Source organism: Balaenoptera physalus, assembly GCF_965194825.1.
Source record: "Balaenoptera physalus genome assembly, chromosome: 14".
NCBI lineage: Eukaryota > Metazoa > Chordata > Mammalia > Artiodactyla > Balaenopteridae > Balaenoptera > Balaenoptera physalus.
The window spans coordinates 25,186,144-25,208,275 of record NC_138893.1 but is presented as its reverse complement, the minus strand read 5'-3'; the positions used below and the strand labels follow the sequence as shown (position 1 = coordinate 25,208,275).

The following is a 22,132-nucleotide window of genomic DNA, read 5'->3' as shown; positions in this document are numbered from 1 at the left end:
CCCCAAAAAATTGAAGAGGAAGGAAAGCTTCTGAACACATTCTACGAGGCCAGCATCATCCTGATACCAAAACCAGACAAAGACACCACAAAAAAAGAAAATTACAGGCCAATATCACTGATGAACATAGACACAAAAATCCTCAACAAAATATTAGCAAACTGAATTCAAAAATACATTGAAAGGATCATACCCATGCTCAGGTAGGATTTGTCCTAGGGATGCAAAGATGGTTCAGTATATCCACAAAGCAGTCAACGTGACACACCACATTCACAAGCTGAAGAATAAAATCATCTGATCATCTCAATAGATGCATAAAAAGCTTTAGACACCACAATTCAACATCCACTTATCATAAAAACTCTCAACAAAGTGGACATAGAACATACCTCAACATAAAAAAGGCCACATATGACAAACCTACAGCCAACATCATACCCAACTGTGAAAATCTGAAAGCATTTCCTCTAAGATCAGGAACAAGACAAGTATGCCCACTCTCAACACTTCTATTTGACATAGCGTTGGAATTCCTAGCCACAGTAATCAGGCAAGAAAAGAAAAAAAAGTACAAATTTGAAAAAAGAAGCAAAACTGTCACTGTTTGCAGATGACATGATACTATATATAGAAAATTCTAAAGACACTAACAAAAAAATCTAGAATTAATAAATGAATTCAGCAAAGTTGCAGGATACAAAATTAATACACAGAAATTTATTGCATTTTTATACACTAATAATGAACTATCAGAAAGAGAAATTAAGAAAAAAATCTCATTTACATTTTCATCAAAAAGAATAAAATATATCAGAGTAAATCTAACCAAAGAGGTAAAGGACTCTGAAAACTATAAGACACTGATGAAAGAAATTGAAGGTGACACAAATGGAAAGATATACCATGCTCATGGATTGAAAGAATTAATATTGTTAAAATGACCACATTGCCCAAGGCAATCTACAGATTCAAAGCAATCCCTATCAAAATACCAATGGCAATTTTCACAGAACTAGAACAAATAATTCTAAAATTTATGTGAAAACACGAAAGACCCCAAATAGCCAAAGCAATCTTGAGAAAGAAGAACAAAGCTGGAGGTATCATACTCCCTTCCTGATCTCAAAGTATGCTACAAAGCTACAGTAATCAAAACCGTATAACCGGCACAAAAACAAACATATAGATCAATGGTACAGAATAGAGAGCCCAGAAATAAACCCACGCAATTATGGTCAATTAATCTACAACAAAGGAGGTAAAAATATACAGTGGAAAAAAGATAGTCTCTTCAATAAATGGCACTGGGAAAATCGGATAGCTACATGCAAAAGAATCAAACTGGACTACTTTCTCACACCATATACAAAAATAAACTCAAAATAGATTAAAGACTTAAATGTAAGACCCAAAACCATAAAACTCCTAGAAGAAAACATAGGCAGTATGCTCTTTGACATGGATCTTAGCAATACTTTTTTGGATCTGTCTCTACAGGCACGGGAACAAAATCAAAAGTAAACAAATGGGACTAAACTAAAAAGCTTTTTCACAAGGAAGGAGACAACCAACAAAACAAAAAGGCAGCCCACTGAATGGGAGAAGATATTTGTAAACAATATATCCAATAAGGGGTTAATATACAAAATTACAAAGAACTCATACAACTAAACATCAAAAAACACAACCTGATTAAAAAATGGGCAGAGGATCTGAATAGACATTTTTCCAAAGAAGACATATAGATGGCCAACCAACACGTGAAAAGATGCTCAACATCTCTAATTATCAGGGAAATGCAAATCAAAACCACATTGTGATACCACCTCACACCTCTCAGAGTGGCTATTGTCAAAAACACAACAAAATGGCAAAATGCTGCAGAGGATGTGGAGAAAAGGGAACCCTTGTGCACTGCTGGTGGAAATGTAAATTTGTGCAACCACTAGGGAAAACAGTATGGAGTTTCTGCAAAAAATTAAAACTAGAACTTCCATGTGATCCAGCAATTTTACTACTGGGTATTTACCAGAAGAAAACAAAAACACTAATTCAAAAAGATATATGCACACCAATGTTCACTGCAGCATTATTTACAATAGCCAAGACATGAAAGCAACATAACTGTCCTCTGATAGATGAATGGATAAAGAAGATGTGGGGTTTGTGTGTGTGTGTGTATATACATACATATGTTTACACATATATATATATGTATACACACACACAATGGAATATTGCTCGGTCATAAAAAAATGAAATCTTGTCATTTGCAGCAACATGGATGGATTTAGAGGGTATTACGTTAAATGAAATAAGTCAGACAGAGAAAGAAAATTCCATAGGATCTCTTGTGTATGTGGAATCTAAAAAACAAAACAAAACAAAATTAAAACAGACTCATAGATACAGAGAACAAAAAGGTGGTTGTCAGAGGGGAGAGAAGTGGGGAGGGCAAAATATATGAAAGAGGTACAAACTTCCAGTTATAAAATAAATAAGCCACAAGGATGTATTATACAGCATAAGTAATATGGTCAATAATATTGTAACAGTTTTGTATGAGGACAGACAGTTACTAGATTTACCATGGTGATCATTTCATAATGTATGCAAATGTCAAATCGCTATGTAGTACACCGGAAGCTAACATAATATTGTACATCAACTGTATTTCAATAAAAAATAAAAATTAATTAACCTAATAATTAAAAGTGTTTAAGTAACCCACAGAAAGACAGGAAAAATAAAAAGCAGAGGGAATAAACTGAAAACAAAAATAAAATGGCAAACCTAACCCCTAACATATCAAAAAACTACATTAAATGTAAATAGTCTAAATACTCCATTAAAAAGGCAGAGATTAGAAAACATGATTCAACAATATATTCAATATACTCAACAATATACAGTCTACAGGAAACTCACTTCAAATATAATGCTATAGGCAAGCTGAAAGCAAAGAGATGGAAAAAGATATATTGTGTGAACATTAATCAAAAAGAAAGCAGTACTGCCTGTATTAATATCAAGGAAAATCACCAGAGACAGAGAATGACATTATATAATGATAAAAGAAGACATAGCAATTGATAAAAGAAGACACAGCAATGCTAAATGTGTTTGTACCACAGAAACAGCTGCAAAACATGTGAAGCAAAGACTGATAGAATTGAAACAAGAAATGGACAAATCTATAATTATACGTGGAGTTTCTCAGTGATTGATAGAACACGTTTACAAAAAATCAGCAGACATAGAAGAGCTCAACCACACCATCAACCAACAACTCAATCCAATTAGGATCTAATTGACATTTATAGAACATTCCTCTCAACAATGGCATTATACACATTCTTTCCAAGTATCCATGAAACATGTAACAGTATTGACCATATAACCTAGGACATAAGACAGATCTCAACAAATTTAAAAGAATCAAAATCATACAGAGTGTGTTGTCTGACCACAGTGGAATAAAACTAATATTCAGTAAGAAAAAAAATCTTCAAACACTTAGAAACTAAGCAAAGCACTTCTAAATAATCCCATGAGCCAAAGAAGAAGTCCTTAGTGAAATAAAATAATAAATGCATTGAACTAAATAAAAAGACATATCAAAATGATGGAGCACAGCTAAAGCAGTGCTGAGGGGAAAATGTATAGCATTAAATGCATTCATTAGAAAAGATGCTGAACCAAGCAGACATTCACAGGCAAACGTGAACCTCCACCAAAGTCTCAAACCTTACACAAAGAGTAATTCAAAATGGATCATGGACTTAAAGCAAAATGAAAAATTACAAAACTTATTGAAACAAACATGGGAGAAAATCTTGGGAATTTAGGGTAGTAAAATAGTTCTAAGACTTGTAACAAAAACACAAGCCAAAAATAGCAAAAAAAATGGATAAATTGGATTTAATCAAAATATGTTGGGATGAGCCTCTTAGATAGCCTCATCTGCCAGAGGGCAGACAGCAGAAGCAAGAAGAACTATAATTCTGCAGCCTGTGGAAGGAAAACCACAATCACAGAAAGACAGACAAAATGAAAAGGCAGAGGACTACGTCCCAGATGAAGGAACAAGGTAAAACTCCAGAAAAACAACTAAATGAAGTGCAGATAGGCAACCTTCCAGAAAAAGAATTCAGAAAAATGATAGTGAAGATGAACCAGGACCTTGGAAAAAGAATGGAGGCAAAGATCGAGAAGATGGAAGAGATGTTTAACAAAGACCTAGAAGAATTAAAGAACAAACACCTAGAGGAATTAAAGAACAAATAAACAGAGATGAACAATACAATAACTGAAATGAAAAATACACTAGAAGGAATCAATAGTAGAATAACTGAGGCAGAAGAACAGATAAGTGACCTGGAAGACAGAATGGTGGAAATCACTGCCACAGAACAGAATAAGGAAAAAAGAATGAAAAGAGGTGAAGACAGCCTAAGAGACCTCAGGGACAACATTAAACACACCAACATTCGCATTATAGGGGTCCTAGAAGGAGAAGAGAGAGAGAAAGGACCAGAGAAAATATTTGAAGAGATTATAGTCGAAAACTTCCCTAACATGGGAAAGGAAATAGCCACCCAAGTCCAGGAAGCGCAGAGAGTCCCAGGCAGGATAAACCCAAGGAGAAACACGCCAAGACACATAGCAATCAAATTGACAAAAATTAAGGACAAAGAAAAATTATTGAAAGCAACAAGGGAAAAATGACAAATAACATACAAGGGAACTCCCATAAGGTTAACAGCTGATTTCTCAGCAGAAACTCTACAAGCCAGAAGGGAGTGGCACAACATATTTAAAGTGATGAAAGGGAAGAACCTACAACCAAGATTACTCCACCCAGCAAGGATCTCATTAAGATTTGATGGAGAAATCAACAGCTTTACAAACAAGCAAAAGCTAAGAGAATTCACCACCACCAAACCAGCTCTACAACAAATGCTAAAGGAACTTCTCTAAGTGGAAAACACAAAAGAAGAAAACGACCTACAAAAACAAACCCAAAACAATTAAGAAAATGGTAATAGGAACATACATATCATAATTACCTTAAATGTGAATGGATCAAACACTCCAACCAAAAGACACAGACTGGCTGAATGGATACAAAAACAAGACCCATATATATGCTGTCTACAAGAGACCCACTTCAGACCTAGGGACACATACAGACTGAAAGTGAAGGGATGGAAAAAGATATTCCATGCAAATGGAAATCAAAAGAAAGCTGGAGTAGCGATACTCGTATCAGATAAAACAGACTTTAAATTAAAGAATGTTGCAAGAGACAAGGAAGGACACTACATAATGATCAAGGGATCAATCCAAGAAGAAGATATAACAGTTGTAAATATATATGCACCCAACATAGGAGCACCTCAATACATAAGGCAAATGCTAACAGCTATAAAAGAGGAAACTGACAGTAACACAGTAATAGCGGGGGACTTTAACACCTCACTTTCACCAATCATCCAGACAGAAAATTAATAAAGAAACACAAGCTTTAACTGACTCAATAGACCAGATAGATTTAATTGATATTTATAGGACATTCCATCCAAAAACCGATTATACTTTCTTCTCAAGTGCTCACGGAACATTCTCCAGGATAGATCACATCTTGGGTCACAAATCAAGCCTTGGTAAATTTAAGAAAATTGAAATCATATCAAGCATCTATGTATCAATTACAGGGAAAAAAATGTAAAAAACGCAAATACATGGAGGCTAAACAATGCGCTACTAAATAACCAAGAGATCACTGAAGAAATCAAAGAGGAAATCAAAAAATACCTAGAGACAAATGACAATGAAAACATGACAATCCAAAAACTATGGGACACAGCAAAAGCAGTTCTAAGAGGGAAGTTTATAGCAATACAATCCTACCTCAAGAAACAAGAAAAATCTCAAATAAACAATTTAACCTTACACCTAAAGGAACTAGAGAAAGAAGAACAAACAAAACCCAAAGTTAGTAGAAGGCAAGAAATCATAAAGATCAGAGCAGAAATAAATGAGATAGAAACAAAGAAAACAATAGCAAAGATAAAACTAAAACTAAATAAAAATAAAACTAAAAGGTGGTTCTTTGAGAAGATAAACAAGATTGATAAACCTTTAGCCAGACTCATCAAGAAAAAGAGGAAGAGGACTCAAATCAATAAAATTAGAAATGAAAAAGGAGAAGTTTCAACAGACACCACAAAAATACAAAGCATCGTAAGAGACTACTATAAGCAACTGTATGCCAATAAAATGGACAACCTGGAAGAAATGGACAAATTCTTAGAAAGGTATAACCTTCCAAGACTGAACCAGGAAGAAATAGAAATTATGAACAGACCAATCACAAGTAATGAAATTGAAACTGTGATTAAAAACCTTCCAACAAACAAAAGTCCAGGACCAGATGGCTTCACAGGTGAATTCCATCAAACATTTAGAGAAGAGCTAACACCCATCCTTCTCAAACTCTTCAAAAAATTGCAGAGAAAGGAACACTCCCAAACTCATTCTACAAGGCCACCATCACCCTGATTCAAAACCAGAAAAAGAAAAAAAAAATTAGAGACCAATATCACTGATGAATATAGATGCAAAAATCCTCAACAAAATACTAGAAAACAGAGCCCAACAACATATTAAAAGGATCATACACCATGATGAAGTGGGATTTATCCCAGGGATGCAAGGATTCTTCAATATACGCAAATCAATCAGTGTGATACACCATATTAACAAATTGAAGAATGAAAACCATATGATCATCTCAATAGATGCAGAAAAAGCTTTTGAGAAAATTAAACACCCATTTATATAAAAACTCTCCAGAAAGTGCGTATAGAGGGAACATACCTCAACATAATAAAGGCTATATACGACAAACCCACAGCAAACATCATTCTCAATGGTGAAAAAATGAAAGCATTTCCTCTAAGATCAGGAAGAAGACAAGGATGTCCACTCTCGCCACTATTATTCAACATAGTTTTGGAAGTCCTAGCCATGGCAATCAGAGAAGAAAAAGAAATAAAAGGAATACAAATTGGAAAAGAAGAAGTAAAACTGTCACTGTTTGCAGATGACATGATACTATACATAGAAAATCCTAAAGATGCTACCAGAAAACTACTAGAGCTAATCAATGAGTCTGGTAAAGTTGCAGGATACAAAATTAATGCACAGAAATCTCTTGCATTCCTATACACTAACAATGAAAGATCAGAAAAAGAAATTAAGGAAACAATCCCATTCGCCATTGCAACAAAAAGAATAAAATACCTAGGAATAAACCTACCTAAGGAGGTAAAAGACCTGTACTCAGAAAACTATAATACACTGATGAAAGAAATCAAAGATGACAAAGATAAAGAGATATACCATGTTCTTGGATTGGAAAAATCAATATTGTGAAAATGACTATACTATCCAAAGCAATCTACAGATTCAATGCAATCCCTATCAAACTACCAGTGGCATTTTTTACAGAACTAGAACAAAAAATCTTAAAATTTGTATGGAGACACAAAAGACCCCAAACAGCCAAAGCAATCTTGGGAAAAAAAAACAGAGCTGGAGGAATCAGACTTCCTGACTTCAGACTATACTACAAAGCTACAGTAATCAAGACAATATGGTATTGGCACAAAAACAGAAATATAGATCGATGGAACAGGATAGAAAGCCCAGAGATAAACCCACGCACGTATGGTCAACTAATCTATGACAAAGGAGGCAAGGATATACAATGGAGAAAAGACAGTCTCTTCAATAAGCAGTGCTGGGAAAACTGGACAGCTACTTGTAAAAGAATGAAATTAGAACACTGCCTAACACCATACACAAAAATAAACTCAAAATGGATTAAAGACCTAAATGTAAGATCAGACGCTATAAAACTCTTACAGGAAAACACAGGAAGAACACTCTTTGACATAAATCACAGCAAGATCTTTTTTGACCCACCTCCTAGAGTAATGGAAATAAAAACAAAAATAAACAAATGGGACCTAATGAAACTTAAAAGCTTTTGCACAGCAAAGGAAACTATAAACAAGACAAAAAGACATTCCCTCAGAATGAGGGAAAATATTTGCAAACAAATCAACATACAAAGGATTAATCTCCAAAATATATAAACAGCACATGCAGCTCAATATCAAAAACACAAACAACCCAATCAAAAAATGGGCAGAAGATCTAAATAGACCTTTCTCCGAAGAAGACATACAGATGGCCAAGAGGCACATGAAAAGCTGCTCAGCATCACTAATTATCAGAGAAATGCAAATCAAAACTACAATGAGGTATCACCTCACAAGCTCTATTCATAATAGCCAAAATCGGGGGACAGCCCAGATGACCTTCAACGGGTGGATGCTTAAACCAGCTGCGGCCATGCACACCATACAAAACTACCCAGCCATGGAAAGGAGAGAAGATCCCAGAGTTCACACACCGTACGATTCCATGTATATGGCATTCTTGATATGACAAAGTTATAGAATGAGGTGACATGTCAGTGGTTCCCAGGGTTAAGGAGGGGTGGGGGCAGGACAGAAGTGTGGCTCCCTGGGCTGGTGGGAACGCACTGTGCCCGGCCTCCATCGCCGTGGGTTTCCTGGCAGTGATGCTGCACCAGTTGTGTAAGACGTCGTCACGAGGAGAGACCAGGTAGAGCGGACACAGGGTCTCTCTGTACTGTTCTTTACAACTGCATGTGAACCTACACTGATCTCAACACCAAGTTAACAGTCATAAGGATCAGTAATGTTTTCTGGGCACGTGCTGTGTGCCTTCCAGTCCCCATAGGAGCCCTGCAGGGTGGACGTTCTCGTCCCATTTTAGATGAGGACACTGAGGCTGAACAAGGACAGATGGCTCCCCCAGGGTCACCAGCCAGCGGTGTGGAAGCTGGGATTCTGGCACAGGGAGCTGGCCCAGCTCTTAGTACCGCCCCCCTCCACCGCCTCTGCAGGCCCTTCAGTCTGGGCCCCACGAGGGATGTACCCTCCTTCCCTCCCTGGCCGGGCTCCTGGGCCCTCTTTGTCTGAAAGGGCAGTGTCCACTGCACCCAGTGCCCCGTGCCCTCCTCCCACCCGGGCAGAGCCGTTCCTGCCTGCGCACATCTCACCACTGCGTGGGCCAGCCCCCCAGATGACCTTGGCCACAGGCACCACCTGGCCTGCACGTGGGACAGACCAGAAGACCAACTCCCAGGAGGCAGCTTCGGCCAGTGGCAGTCTGCAGGGAGACGCCCGCTTCCTGTGCAGGTGTGAGCTCTGCGGCCCGGTGGTCATTGCACACTCAGGCCTCCTGTGCTGACGCCCTGCTGTTCCCGCCCGGCTTCCCCGCTCCCCTGTGCTGTATCCCAGGTGAACCCCTGTCCCCATCCATTCTCGGGAGACGCACCCTGAGATGTGCTCCCAGGAGAGTCTGTGCCTCATCCACGTCCAGCAGCCCCTAGTCTGGAAGGCTCCCGCGTGAGTGTCCTGGGGCGGCTGCCACACATCACCACAAACCGGGTGGCTTAAAACAACAGGAATTTGTTCCCTTACAGTTTTGGAGGCCAGAAGTAGGAAATCAGTACCACCGGGCTGAAGTCAGGTGTCAGCAGGGCCGCGCTCCCTCTGGAATCTCGGGAAAATCCATTAGCGTTCCTCGCTTCTACCAGCTCCTGGAGGCTGCCGGCTTCGCTGGCTCATGGCCGCAACCCTCTAATCTCCGCAGGTGCAATCAGATGGCCTTCTCCTCTTCTGTCTGCAAAATATCTCCTTCCGCCTCCCTCCTATGAGGAGATGTGGCTGCAATTAGGGCTCACCTGGACAATCCAGGATAAGCTCCCCATTTCCAGATCGTTAATTTAAACCTGTGCAAACACACTTGTTCCTTATAAGGTACAATTACAGGATCCAGGGGTTGGGGCCTGACATCTTTGGGGCAGCCATTAGTCAGCCTGACACGCTCTCAATCCATAGCTCTGGCCAGACTTCCCCATCCCCTTTGGACATTTGTCCTGTCTTAATCTGAACTCATCTGTCCCATCCTAAACCGGAACCGCCATGGACATTTTAACCATGGCTGAACCACTGGTTCTGTCCTCCAGGCTAGGAATCGGGCACCGTCCTCACCCCACCTCTCCCTCCTCCATCTTCACCCTGACCTAGCCCCCAGGCCCATCCATCCTAGTCCAGAGACCCTGGTGCACCTGTGGGACGTGAGGTCAGTTGAGGTCATGCTTCCCCTCTGTTCACTGACCAAAAAGTGCCCAGTGCCGCTGTGGGTCATGTGTCCCCTCGGCCTCACTCCCGGGCTCCTTGGCTGCAAGTCCCTTCTCCCCCCAGAAATGCCAGCGGCCCCCATGCCTCCGTCCTTCAATCTCGCCTCACCCGCTTCTGTCCAGACAACTCCATTCATAGCTACCTCAAGGCACTCTCCTGTCCCCCGAGACTCGAACCCTGGCCTGGCGACCACTGCAGGCCCAGGGTCAAATTCTGAATGGACCAGAGGCCTTTCCCCCTGGATGTCCCTTGTCACCTGGGACAAGGTGTTAGGTGCCACCTGCACCCAACACCAAGTCTAACACCTCCATCCTCATCTCAGGCCTGCTTCTCCTTCTATGATTTTAAAGCACCGAAAACAGCCTCTTGCAGATGACAACCTGCCAGGCTGTTACAGCTCAGGTCCTTCTCTCCGTTTAGAGTTTGCCTATCTTCTCCACTGGACCATGTCCCACAGCCGGGAGGCGGGGGACTCTGTGTCTTGGCCACCATGGTTGTCCCCAGTCTAATACGTTGCATGGCATGTAGTAGGCACTCAATAATATCCACCGACTGGCTTTTCCATTGAAAGTTTTGTGGGCATTTTGATAACTAACATACCAATATTTTGATGTTCATCCAATGCTGTGTTACACGGACTTGCCCTGACCCGTATCAGTGGATGCACAGACTCTGTGTACTTATCTGCACCGCACACAAAGCTCCAAGGAGCTCTTTGTGTATGAGTCGCTGACTGCCTCTCTGCTGGTTTCCATGAGCTAGGTTTCTAGGAATGCCATTACCGGCCTGAAGCGCTTTTGGTTCAAATCAGGAGCAGCTTCTTCACCAGCTCACCCCGGGTGGGAAGAGCTGGCCACCTGGCTAAGCTTAAGCCTCTGACCCATCCACCCTAGGCCTGCCCTTCCCTCCGACCGAGGTGCAGGTCTGTCCCAGCAGGAGGGATGAGGCTCCCCGGCTCCGCACCCCACTCGGCCCGAGCAGTGCCCTGCAGTGCGCCCTCCTGGGGCATGTGTCCAGGGACCCTGCAGCTGGCCCCTGGGCCCGCACAAGGAGCTCAGGCCACGGCTTTGACGGTGAGCTCAGGCTTCCAGGTGGCCTGCAGGCCTGGATACTGGCTGCCCCCGAGGCTGCAGGACCCAGGTGTGCTGGCCACCTTGGCCCTCTCTGCAGGCCACTGCCCCCCCTTCACCCTCACACCCCGGTGTCCAGCAACCCTGAGGCCAGGTCCCTGTGGCCCTGAGACCTGTCCCCAAGCCCACAGCTAGGTTATTGAGCTTCTTTATAAATTGAGATAAAACCCACGTAACATAAAATTAACAATTTTAGCCATTTAAAGCACCCAGTTCAGTAGCATTTAGTGCATGTTAGTACATTCAGAGTTGTGCTCTATCCAGTTCTAGAGAATTTTCAAGCCCCCAAAGGAAACCCTGCACCCATTAAGCATTGCTTCCCAGTCCCCCGTGACGGTAACTAAACAAGGAGGTCGTCAGACAGTGGCTCTGATGCCAGGTAGCCACAAAAGCCAACCGACGCCTAAGCCGAGTCACTGCACTCGAATCGGGGAAGATGAGACCTGAAAACACCAAACACAAACAGCTGGGGGGGTTTCTCCCAAATACGGCAGCTGCTTAAGCTGTGGCCAAATTTTCTTGCTCTCCGAGTCTTCTCTATAAAAACCCCTCCCCGCTCCTGTCGGGCGGGCCTGGGGGGGCTCCAATCACCTCCAGTTTCAAATCGATGTTTGTTCAAATAGACTCTTGAAAAAATGTACCGTGCCTCAGTTTACCCAGCTCCCGCCAGCCCCTAGTCCTCGCCAGTCTGCTTTCTGCGTCTGTGGATCTGCCTGTTCTGGACGCTTCATACAAACGAGACCACATGAGACGTGGCCGTCGGTGTCTGGCTCCTTCCCCTCTGCACCACGCTTTTGAGGTTCCTCCAGGCTGTGGCAGGACAGGTGTCCCCTCCCTTTGATGGCTGAGGACTATTCCAGGGTGTGGACTGGGACCCGGACCCGTGAGGGCCATGCCCCGTCCCCCCTCCTGACCGCCCTCAGCTCAGGAGACAGCCCAGGCCCCGAGGCCCTCAGGCGGGCGCTGGCCCCAGCGCAGCTCACAGAGGTCTTGGGAGGATAGCAGGGAAGCTCATTCCATTCAGATCAAACAGCTGCCCAAGACACCCACGAACATGCACCCACGCAGCACACTGTCCCCAGCCTGCGGAGAAGTGGAGGTTATGGCCATTGTCCCAGAAACCATAAGCCTGCGTGTTTGTCCCCAAGGTGGGTCTGGGTCCCCTCCTGCCAGGGGCCCAGCATCTCCCTGTGACCCTGAGCAGAGAGGCCACCTTCACCTGGGCACAGTGGGGGAAAAGACCGGCTTTCCTCAAGAAGTGGTGGCAACAGGTCTGGGCCGAGACCCCCCCAGCAGCCCCTGGCCCGGCTGCGAGGTGGCACGTCTGTCCTCGGTGGAGAAGAGGCCGGTGCGGGAGTGGAGGCCAGCTGCCCAGGCCGTCCTGCCGGGTGTGCCAGGCTCTGCCAGCAGTGGGCTTGGGCTCTCTTCCCCAGGCTGGGTTCCGAGGCCAGGGCTGGCCTGCAGACACTTGCAGCAGGCACTCCTGAGCCAGTGGGTACAGCTGCCCACAAAGACAGGGCCTGGCCGCCCATGAAGTGTGCGGGAATTTCCTCTGTCTGCCCTTCAGCCAGGCTGGGCTTCCACGGTGAGGCAAGGTGTCCAGCCTGCACCCAGGTCCCAGAGGGCAACCCAGACAGAGGGAGTGACACCGGGAGATGGGGGAGAGCAAAAATGGCACCCAGGTTTTAGTGGCCCGGGTGCCAGGGCCAGTGGAAGTCCCCTCTGAGCTGTTCCGGAGAGAGTGCTGTGCTGTTAGCTGATGCCCAGCAGCCCGCCACAGACTGGGAGCTCCGTGCCCACGGGAGAGGGTGTGGAGAAAAGGGAACCCTCCTACGCTCTTGGTGGGAATGTAAATTGGTGCAGTCACTATGGAGAACAGTATGGAGGTTCCTTAAAAAACTAAAAATGGAGCTACCATTGATCCAGCAATCCCACTCCTGGGCATATATCTGGAGAAAACCGTAATTCGAGAAAATACATGCACCCCAATTTCATTGCAGCACTGTTTACAATAGCCAAGACATGGAAGCAACCTAAATGTCCATCAACAGATGAATGGATAAAGAGGAGGTGGTACATATATACAGTGGAATATTACTCAGCCATAAAAAAAGAATGAAATAATGCCATTTGCAGCAACATGGATGGACCTGGAGATTATCATACTAAGTGAAGTAAGTCAGACAGAGAAAGACAAATATCATATGATATTGCTTATATATGGAATCTAAAAAAAAAATACAAATGAAATTATTTACAAAACATAAACAGACACACAGACTTAAGAGAACAAACTTGTGGTTTCCAGGGGGGAAGGGTGGAGGGGAGGGATAGACTGGGAGGTTGGGATTGACATATACACACTACTATATTTGAAATAGGTAACCAAAAAGGATATATATGTATAGCACAGGGAACTCTGCTCAATATTCTGTAATATCCTAAATGGGAAAAGAACTTAAAAAAGAAGAGATACATGTATATGGATAACTGAATCACTTTGCTGTACACCTGAAACTAACACATTGTCAATCAACTATATTTCAATGTAAAATAAAAATTAAAAAAATAATAAATAAATGAAAAATAAGTAGCTCCTCCTCACCCCTCCTGGGAGCAGTTGTCCTATCAGCCACTCACACCTTAGTATGACTTTGTTCCCACTGCACAGACTCTCTCACAGTGTGGTAGCCACGGCAGCTGTACTCATGTTTCAGGGGCACCCAACCCCTGTGAGATTCTGATTCCTCTACCCAAGAGGAGACTTAGACTCCGTACCAGCCTTGTGGAATTTCAGGATATCAAGGGTAAAGGACAGATCTCTGGAGTATTTAGAGAGGGAAAGGAGAGGTTAACCACAGAGGAATGAGGATCCGACAGCGACAGGCTTCTCATCAGTCCCAGAAAACAATGGAGTCAACCTTTAAAGTCAGGAGGTGGGTATTTTGAACTCAGAATCTATCCTCAGCCGAACCGTCAATTACATTTGAATTTCCAGATATGCAAATGTGAGGGAAGTAATCTGTTAATTCTCCTTTTGTGCCCTTTCTGAGAAAAATTTTCTTGAGGATGTACTCCAACAAAGCCAACAACGACAAAAGGAATTCAAGAAAAAGAAAGAAATGGAATCCAAGAAAACAGTTGCATTAACCCAAGAGTGAAACATGAAAGTAAATTCTAGTCTGAGAGCCTAGAAAACAGCCAGTACAAAAACTAGCGCTCCAAAAGGGAAGCTGGCTGGCCTTCCTGATGTGGAAGCATGCTTGTTCCATCAATATGGAAAAAGAAAGGCAGTTAGCAATGCCAGGATAAAGCGTTACAGATGAGTGTCGTGGGCCCAGATGAAGCGTCCTGGTGTGATGTGGAGCAACTGAATGAGTGTAAAAATTATACATCCATTTCAGCATGAGTCCTGGGTCATCCCCTTGCCAGAGGCCAGGCTCAGTGCTATAGGAAAGGAATAATATTTATAAAATCATAATATATTTTACTAGCTTTAGAATTATAGACTCAACATAGTGGCAATTACAGGGGAGACACAGTTAACAGACTGAGGACAGAGTAAGTGTTATAAATTCTCCCCTAGTCATTTATTAAATTGCAACCCCTCACCTCCCTACCTCTTCTCCCAGCTTTAGTTTTCTCCACAGCTCTCATCACCACCTGATACCCTCTTGCACTGTTGGTGGGAAAGTAAATTAATATAACCACTGTGGAGAACAGTATGGAGGTTCCTTAAAAAACTAAAAATAGAACTACCATATGACCCAGCAATCCCACTACTGGGCATATACCCTGAGAAAACCATAATTCAAAAACAGTCATGTACCACAATGTTCATTGCAGCACTATTTACAATAGCCAGGACATGGAAGCAACCTCAGTGTCCATCGACAGATGAATGGATAAAGAAGATGTGGCACATATATACAATGGAATATTACTCAGCCATAAAAAGAAACGAAATTGAGTTATTTGTAGTGAGGTAGATGGACCTAGAGTCTGGCAGGTAGAGTGAAATAAGTCAGAAAGAGAAAAACAAATACCGCATGCTAACACATATATACGGAATCTAAAAAAAAAAAAAAAAAAAAAAGGTTCTGAAGAACCTAGAGGCAGGACAGGAATAAAGATGCAGACATAGAGAATGTAATTGAGGACACGGGGAGGGGGAAGGGTAAGCTGGACGAAGTGAGAGAGTGGCATGGACATATACACACTACCAAATGTAAAACAGATAGCTAGTGGGAAGCAGCCGCATAGCACAGGGAGATCAGCTCGGTGCTCTGTGACCACCTAGAGGGGTGGGATAGGGAGGGTGGGAGGGAGACGCAAGAGGGAGGGGATATGGGGATATATGTACACATATAGCTGATTCACTCTGTTATACAGCAGAAACGAACACAACATTGCAAAGCAATTATACTCCAATGTAAATGACAGGGCATCACTGACACAAGTTGGGGGGAACAGTGCAGAGAGAGGATTCCCCACTTCTTCCCCTGACACAGAAGGGAGACAGGAGAGTGTGTCCAAGGCTGGTCACGGAAGTGGAGGTCCATACACGGGATTCTAAGCTATTCATGAAAACACGGAAGGGCTAAAAATAATACACCAAAATTAAGCGGGGAATGGATGAAGTTGAAATGACTTAAACTTCTCTTTCATACTGAGAAGTCAAATAGGAATTGTTTAAAATGGACAAATGCAGGGACAGAGTGGAAGCATTTTATTTAGAATTACGGCGGTAACAAGATCTGAAAACATAACGGTTAAAATGGTTCTCTCCTTAGAGGGGGAATGGGGTGGGAAATGTTTCTTTTTCATTTCATATCAGTCTACACTGCTTTAATATTTTTACTTTGTGCGTATTACTTTTATAATTTTTAAAAATGTGGGGGAAAAGCCATGGACACAGACGTCAATGTCCTTGTTTCCTGTAAAAATGTCTTCACTTGTTTATGATTTAGTCTCATTCCCTTGGACTTTATAGAGGATCTATATTAAAAAACAGCCATCGAAGAGCACATCTGTAGGGTTTGGAAACTGCAATGAAAGACATTCATGTCCATTATGTCACCTAATGTCCCCATACGAGGATTCATGCAGCACACCTCTCCTAGAATTTCTCACCTAAAGAAAGTTTGCCTCAACCTGGGGAAAATATCTACAACAGATATGGAGGACAGAAGGGTTGATATTCTTAATAAAGAGAAACTTTCTCAAATTAACGAGAAAAATTCCTAAATATCTCAATAGAAAAAAAGGATAAAGGATATAAAGCATCTCACCAAAGGAGAAATGAAAAATTGTCAAATAAAACAGCAAATTAACTTTTTTACCCCTCAGCCTGGCAAAATTGAAAAAAGGAGGAGGAGGAGGAAGAGAAAGGGAAGGAGGAGAGCAAGGAGGGGGAGGGGTGAGGAAGAGCGGGAGGAGGAGGGGGAGAATAGCCAATAATGACGGGGGTGGGAGGTATGGGGAGCCTGGCCCCCTGGGCCCTGCAGTCAGAGGCACCATCTTGCGTGGGCCAATTGGAGGATGTGGCCAAAAGTCCAGCAGTTTTACTTCTAGGAATTGAGGCTAAGGAAATAATTGGCTAAGTGTGCAAAGATGTATATCAATCAATGACAGGTGTCAAAGACACCAGGACACACACAGAGGGAGAAAGGAGGCTGGGTGAGGAGAGAGGCAGAGATTGGAGTGATGGAGGAAGCCCAGGGACCACCTAGAACCACCAGCAACTAGGAGGAAGGCAGGCAGGATGCTCTCCTAGAGCCTCCAGAGGGAGCCTGACCCTGCCCACACCTTGATTTTGGACTCTGGCCTCCTGAATTGTGAGACGATACATTTCTATCATTTTAAGCCACCAGCCTGTGGTACCTGGTCACATGTCCTGGGAAACTAAATGTTAATTCTTAACAGTGTAAGAATTAATGTTGGGCTGACAGTCTCAGGCTGGACAAGGGCGCCCAGCCTAGCGGGCTGACTCCCAAGTGGGGCCTCCATCTCTGGTCCATGGCAACTGCCACCAATGTCACTATGTCAGCTGGAACTGACAGGGTTCTATTCCAAAAAGGAAGATGGGAGAAGAATCCAGGGGGTCAGTTTCATTGCTCCCCTCACCCATGCAGTCAACTGTGGCCTGGAAGGTGCATCAGGTGAAACAGATGGGGCTCCTGGTGATCACCTGGTAAGTGGCAGGCAGGTCCTCAAAGGATGGAGGGCTTCCCAGGTGAGCTAGACCCATGAAAGTAGGACAAGCACAGCAGACAGAACGATGTTTAAGTGTTCAGTGTATCTTAAAACTGTAGGTCCCGTTTCTTCCTTTCTTTAAAAATAGGCCGTATAGACTGGGAGAAAATACTTGTAAATGATGCGACTGACAAGGGCTTAATTTCCAAAAAATATACACTAAGTCCCCTACATACAAACGAGTTCCATTCCGAGAGCACGTTTGTGAGTCCGATTTGTTCATAAGTGCAACAAAGTTAGCCTAGGTACCCAACTAACACAATCGGCTGTATAGTACTGTACTGTAATAGGTTTATAATACTTTTCACACAAATAACACATAAAATACAAACAAATACAACAAATAAAACATTTTAAATCTTACAGTACAGTCCCTTGAAAAGGACAGCAGTGCAGTACAACAGCTGGCATACAGGGGCTGGCATCGAGGGAACAGGCAAAAAGAGTTACTGACTGGAGGAGGGAGAGGAGGTGGGAGATGGTAGACCTGAAGGATTGTCAGCAATAGGAGACGGAGGGCAAGCTGCAATTTCACTCACGCCTGACGTTGATGGCACAGGTTCTGGTTCCTTGCTGGATTCAATTCTATCTTCCCTCCTGAAAAAACAATCCAGTGATGTCTGGGTAGTAGCTCTTTTTTCTCATCATAGATGACACCACAGCGCTGGATTGCATTCTGAACGGCTGCTGCAACCTTCATCTACTGTTCTTCCTTTGGGTCTGTGCCTCAAAAACTAACAGTGCCTCCCAAATAAAGGAAATCCCCTTACCATTTCCTGTATCATGAATCTCTTCGGTTCTTCAGTTACTTTTTCTTCCTCTTGTCCTTCTTCATCCTTTCTCTGGGCTTCCAATTCCATCAGGTCTTCATTAGTAAGCTCCTCCTGTTGCACAGCAAGGAGTTCAATGAAGTCATCCTCTTGCAGATCTAGCTCCAGCTTCTTGCTGAGGGCCACTAAGTTGCTGAAGACCTCTTTGGACTCCTCATCCACCTCTCAAATCCACGAAAATCATGAACAAACTGTGAAAAATGTTTCTTCCAAACTCCATTCATGGTGAAGGCCATAACCTCATACAGGCTGGCATCTTTCAAAGTTCGCAACTTGAAGTTTTGTGTAAGGGACTTACTGTAAACAGCTCATAAGACTCAACAACAACAACAAAAAAACAAACAACCCAATCAAAATATGGACAGAAGACCTAAATAGACAATTTTCCAAAGAAGACCTACAGATGGACAACAGGCACAAGAAAAGATGCTCAACATTGCTAATTATTAGAGAAATGCAAATCAAAACTATACCAAGGTACCACCTCACACCAGTCAGAATGGTCATCATTTAAAAATCTACAAATAACAAATGCTAGAGAGGGTGTAGAGAAAAGGGAACCCACCTACATTTTTAGTGGGAATGTAAATTGGTGCAGCCACTGTCGAAAACAGTATGGAGTTTCCTCAAAAAACTAAAAATAGTTGCCATATGAAGAAGCAACATTGTGAAAATGACTATAGTACCCAAAGCAATCTACAGATTCAATGCAACCCCTATCAAAATACCAAAGGCATTTTTCACAGAACTAGAACAAAAAATTTCACAATTTGTATGGAAACACAAAAGACCCCGAATAGCCAAAGCAATCTTGAGAAAGAAAAATGGAGCTGGAGGAATCAGGTTCCTGGACTTCAGACTATACTACAAAGCTACAGTAATCAAGACAGTATGGTACTGGCACAAAAACAGAAATATAGATCAATGGAACAGGATAGAAAGCCCAGAGATAAACCCACCCACACGTGGTCACCTTATTTTTGATAAAGGAGGCAAGAACATACAATGGAGAAAAGATAGCCTCTTCAATAAGTGTGCTGGGAAAACTGGACAGCTACTTGTAAAAGAATGAAATTAGAACACTCCCTAACACCATACACAAAAATAAGCTCAAAATGGATTAAAGACCTAAATGTAAGGCCAGACACTATAAAACTCTTAGAGGAAAACATAGGCAGAACACTCTATGACGTAAATCATAGCAAGATCCTTTTTGACCCACCTCCTAGAGAAATGGAAATAAAAACAAAAATAAACAAATGGTACCTAATGAAACTTAAAATCTTTTGCACAGCAAAGGAAAACATAAACAAGATGAAAAGACAACCTGCAGAATGGGAGAAAATATTTGCAAATGAAGCAATTGACAAAGGATTAATCTGCAAAATTTATAAGCAGCTCATGAAGCTCAATATCAAAAAAACAAACAACCCAATCCAAAAATGGGCAGAAGACCTAAATAGACATTTCTCCAAAGAAGATATACAGATTGCCAACAAACACATGAAAGATGCTCAACATCACTAATCATTAGAGAAATGCAAATCAAAACTACAACGAGGTATCACCTCACACCGGTCAGAATGGCCATCATCAAAAAATCTAGAAACAATAAATGCTGGAAAAGGTGTGGAGAAAAGGGAACCCTTTTGCACTGTTGGTGGGAATGCAAATTGATACAGCCACTATGGAGAACAGTATGGAGGTTCCTTAAAAAACTAAAATTAGAACTACCATATGACCCAGCAATCCCACTACTGGGCCTATACCCTGAGAAAACCATAATTCAACAAGAGTCATGTACCACAATGTTCATTGCAGCTCTGTTCACAATAGCCAGGACATGGAAGCAACCTAAGTGTCCATCGACAGATGAATGGATAAAGAAGACATGGCACATATATACAATGGAATATTACTCAGCCATAAAAAGAAATGAAATTGAGTTATTTGTAGTGAAGTGGATGGACCTAGAGACTGTCATACAGAGTGAAGTAAGTCAGAAAGAGAAAAACAAATACCACATGCTAACACATATATACGGAATCTAAAAAAAAAAAAAGGTCCGAAGAACCTAGGGGCAGGACAGGAATAAAGACGCAGACATAGAGAATGGACTTGAGGACACAGGGAGGGGGAAGGGTAAGCTGGGACCAAGTGAGAGAGTGGCATGGACATATACACACTACCAAATGTAAAATAGATAGCTAGTGGGAAGCAGCCGCATAGCACAGTGAGATCAGCTCAGTGCTTTGTGACCACCTAGAGGGGTGGGACAGGGAGGGTGGGAGGGAGACACAGGATATGGGGATATATGTATACATATAGCTGATTCACTTTGTTATAAAGTAGAAACTAACACAACATTGTAAAGCAATTATACTTCAATAATGACATTAAAAAGAAAACAAAAAAAGGCTCAGTCCAAACGGAAAGGAAGGGATGGGTAATATGTCATATGAAGAGGTGTGCTGATATATATGCATGTCTAGGAAAGGAGAAGGTTAACATGTGATATCCTGTTTGTTAAGAGTAATAAAAATATCAAAGTTTACAAAAAAAAAAAAGTTGCCATATGATCCAACAGTCCCAATCCTGGGCATATATCCAGACAAAACTATAATTCAAAGAAATAAATGCACCATTATGTTCATAGCAGCACTATTCACAATAGTCAAGACATGGAAACAACCTAAATGTCCATTGACAGATGAATGGATAAAGAAGATGTGGTACATATATACAATGGAATACTACTCGGCAAAAAAAAGAATGAAATAATGCCATTTGCAGCAACATGAATGGACCTAGAGATTATCATACTAAGTGAAGTAAGTCAGACAGAGAAAGACAAATATCATACGATATCACTTATATGTGGAATCTAAAATATGACACAAGTGAACTCATCTACAAAACACAACAGACTCACAGACATAGAGAACAGACTTGTGGTTGCCAAGGGGGAGTGGGAGTGAGGGAGGGAAGGATTAGGAGTTTGGGATTAGCAGATGCAAACTAGTATATATAGGATGGATAAACAACAAGGTCCTACTGTAGAGCACAGGGAACTATATTCAATATCCTATGATAAACCATAATGGAAAAGAATATGAAAAAGAATGTATACTTATGTCAAACTGAATCACTTTGCTGTACAGTAGAAAGTAACACAACATTGTAAATCAACTATACTTCAACAAAATAATTATTTTTTAAAGGCCATATAGGAACTTGATACCATATTTGGAAAGTGATGCATTCCTTCTCAGCTCTGGTAAGAACAGGCTAAAAAATACAACAAACTAGTGAATATAACAGAAAAGAAGCAGACTCACAGATCTAGAGAACAAACTAGTGGTTATCAGTGGGGGTGGGGCAATAAAGGGGTCGGGGAGGAAGAGGTACAAACTGTGAGGTATAAAATAAACTTCAAGGGTATATTGTACAACACGAGGAATATAGCCAATATGTTAAAAAACTATAAATGGAGTATAACCTTTAAAAATTATGAATAACTATATTGTACACCTGTAAGTTAGATAATATTGTATAGCAACTATACTTCAACTAAAAAAAAAGAAAGGAAGGAAGGAAGGAAGGAAGG

At 42.1% G+C, this 22,132-nt stretch overlaps 1 long non-coding RNA gene across 3 annotated transcripts in view; it reads right to left on the bottom strand.

Moving 5' to 3' along the window:
- Positions 1 to 22,132, bottom strand: part of LOC309642095 — a 38,367-nt gene that overhangs the window by 5,763 nt on the left and 10,472 nt on the right. For 2 of the 3 annotated variants that reach the window (XR_014252970.1, XR_014252971.1), the window contains exon 2: positions 9,442 to 9,817. This is a non-coding gene — a long non-coding RNA (uncharacterized lncRNA). The remainder of the gene's footprint in view (positions 1 to 9,441; positions 9,818 to 22,132) is intronic. The other variant, XR_014252972.1, reaches the window with a different exon arrangement.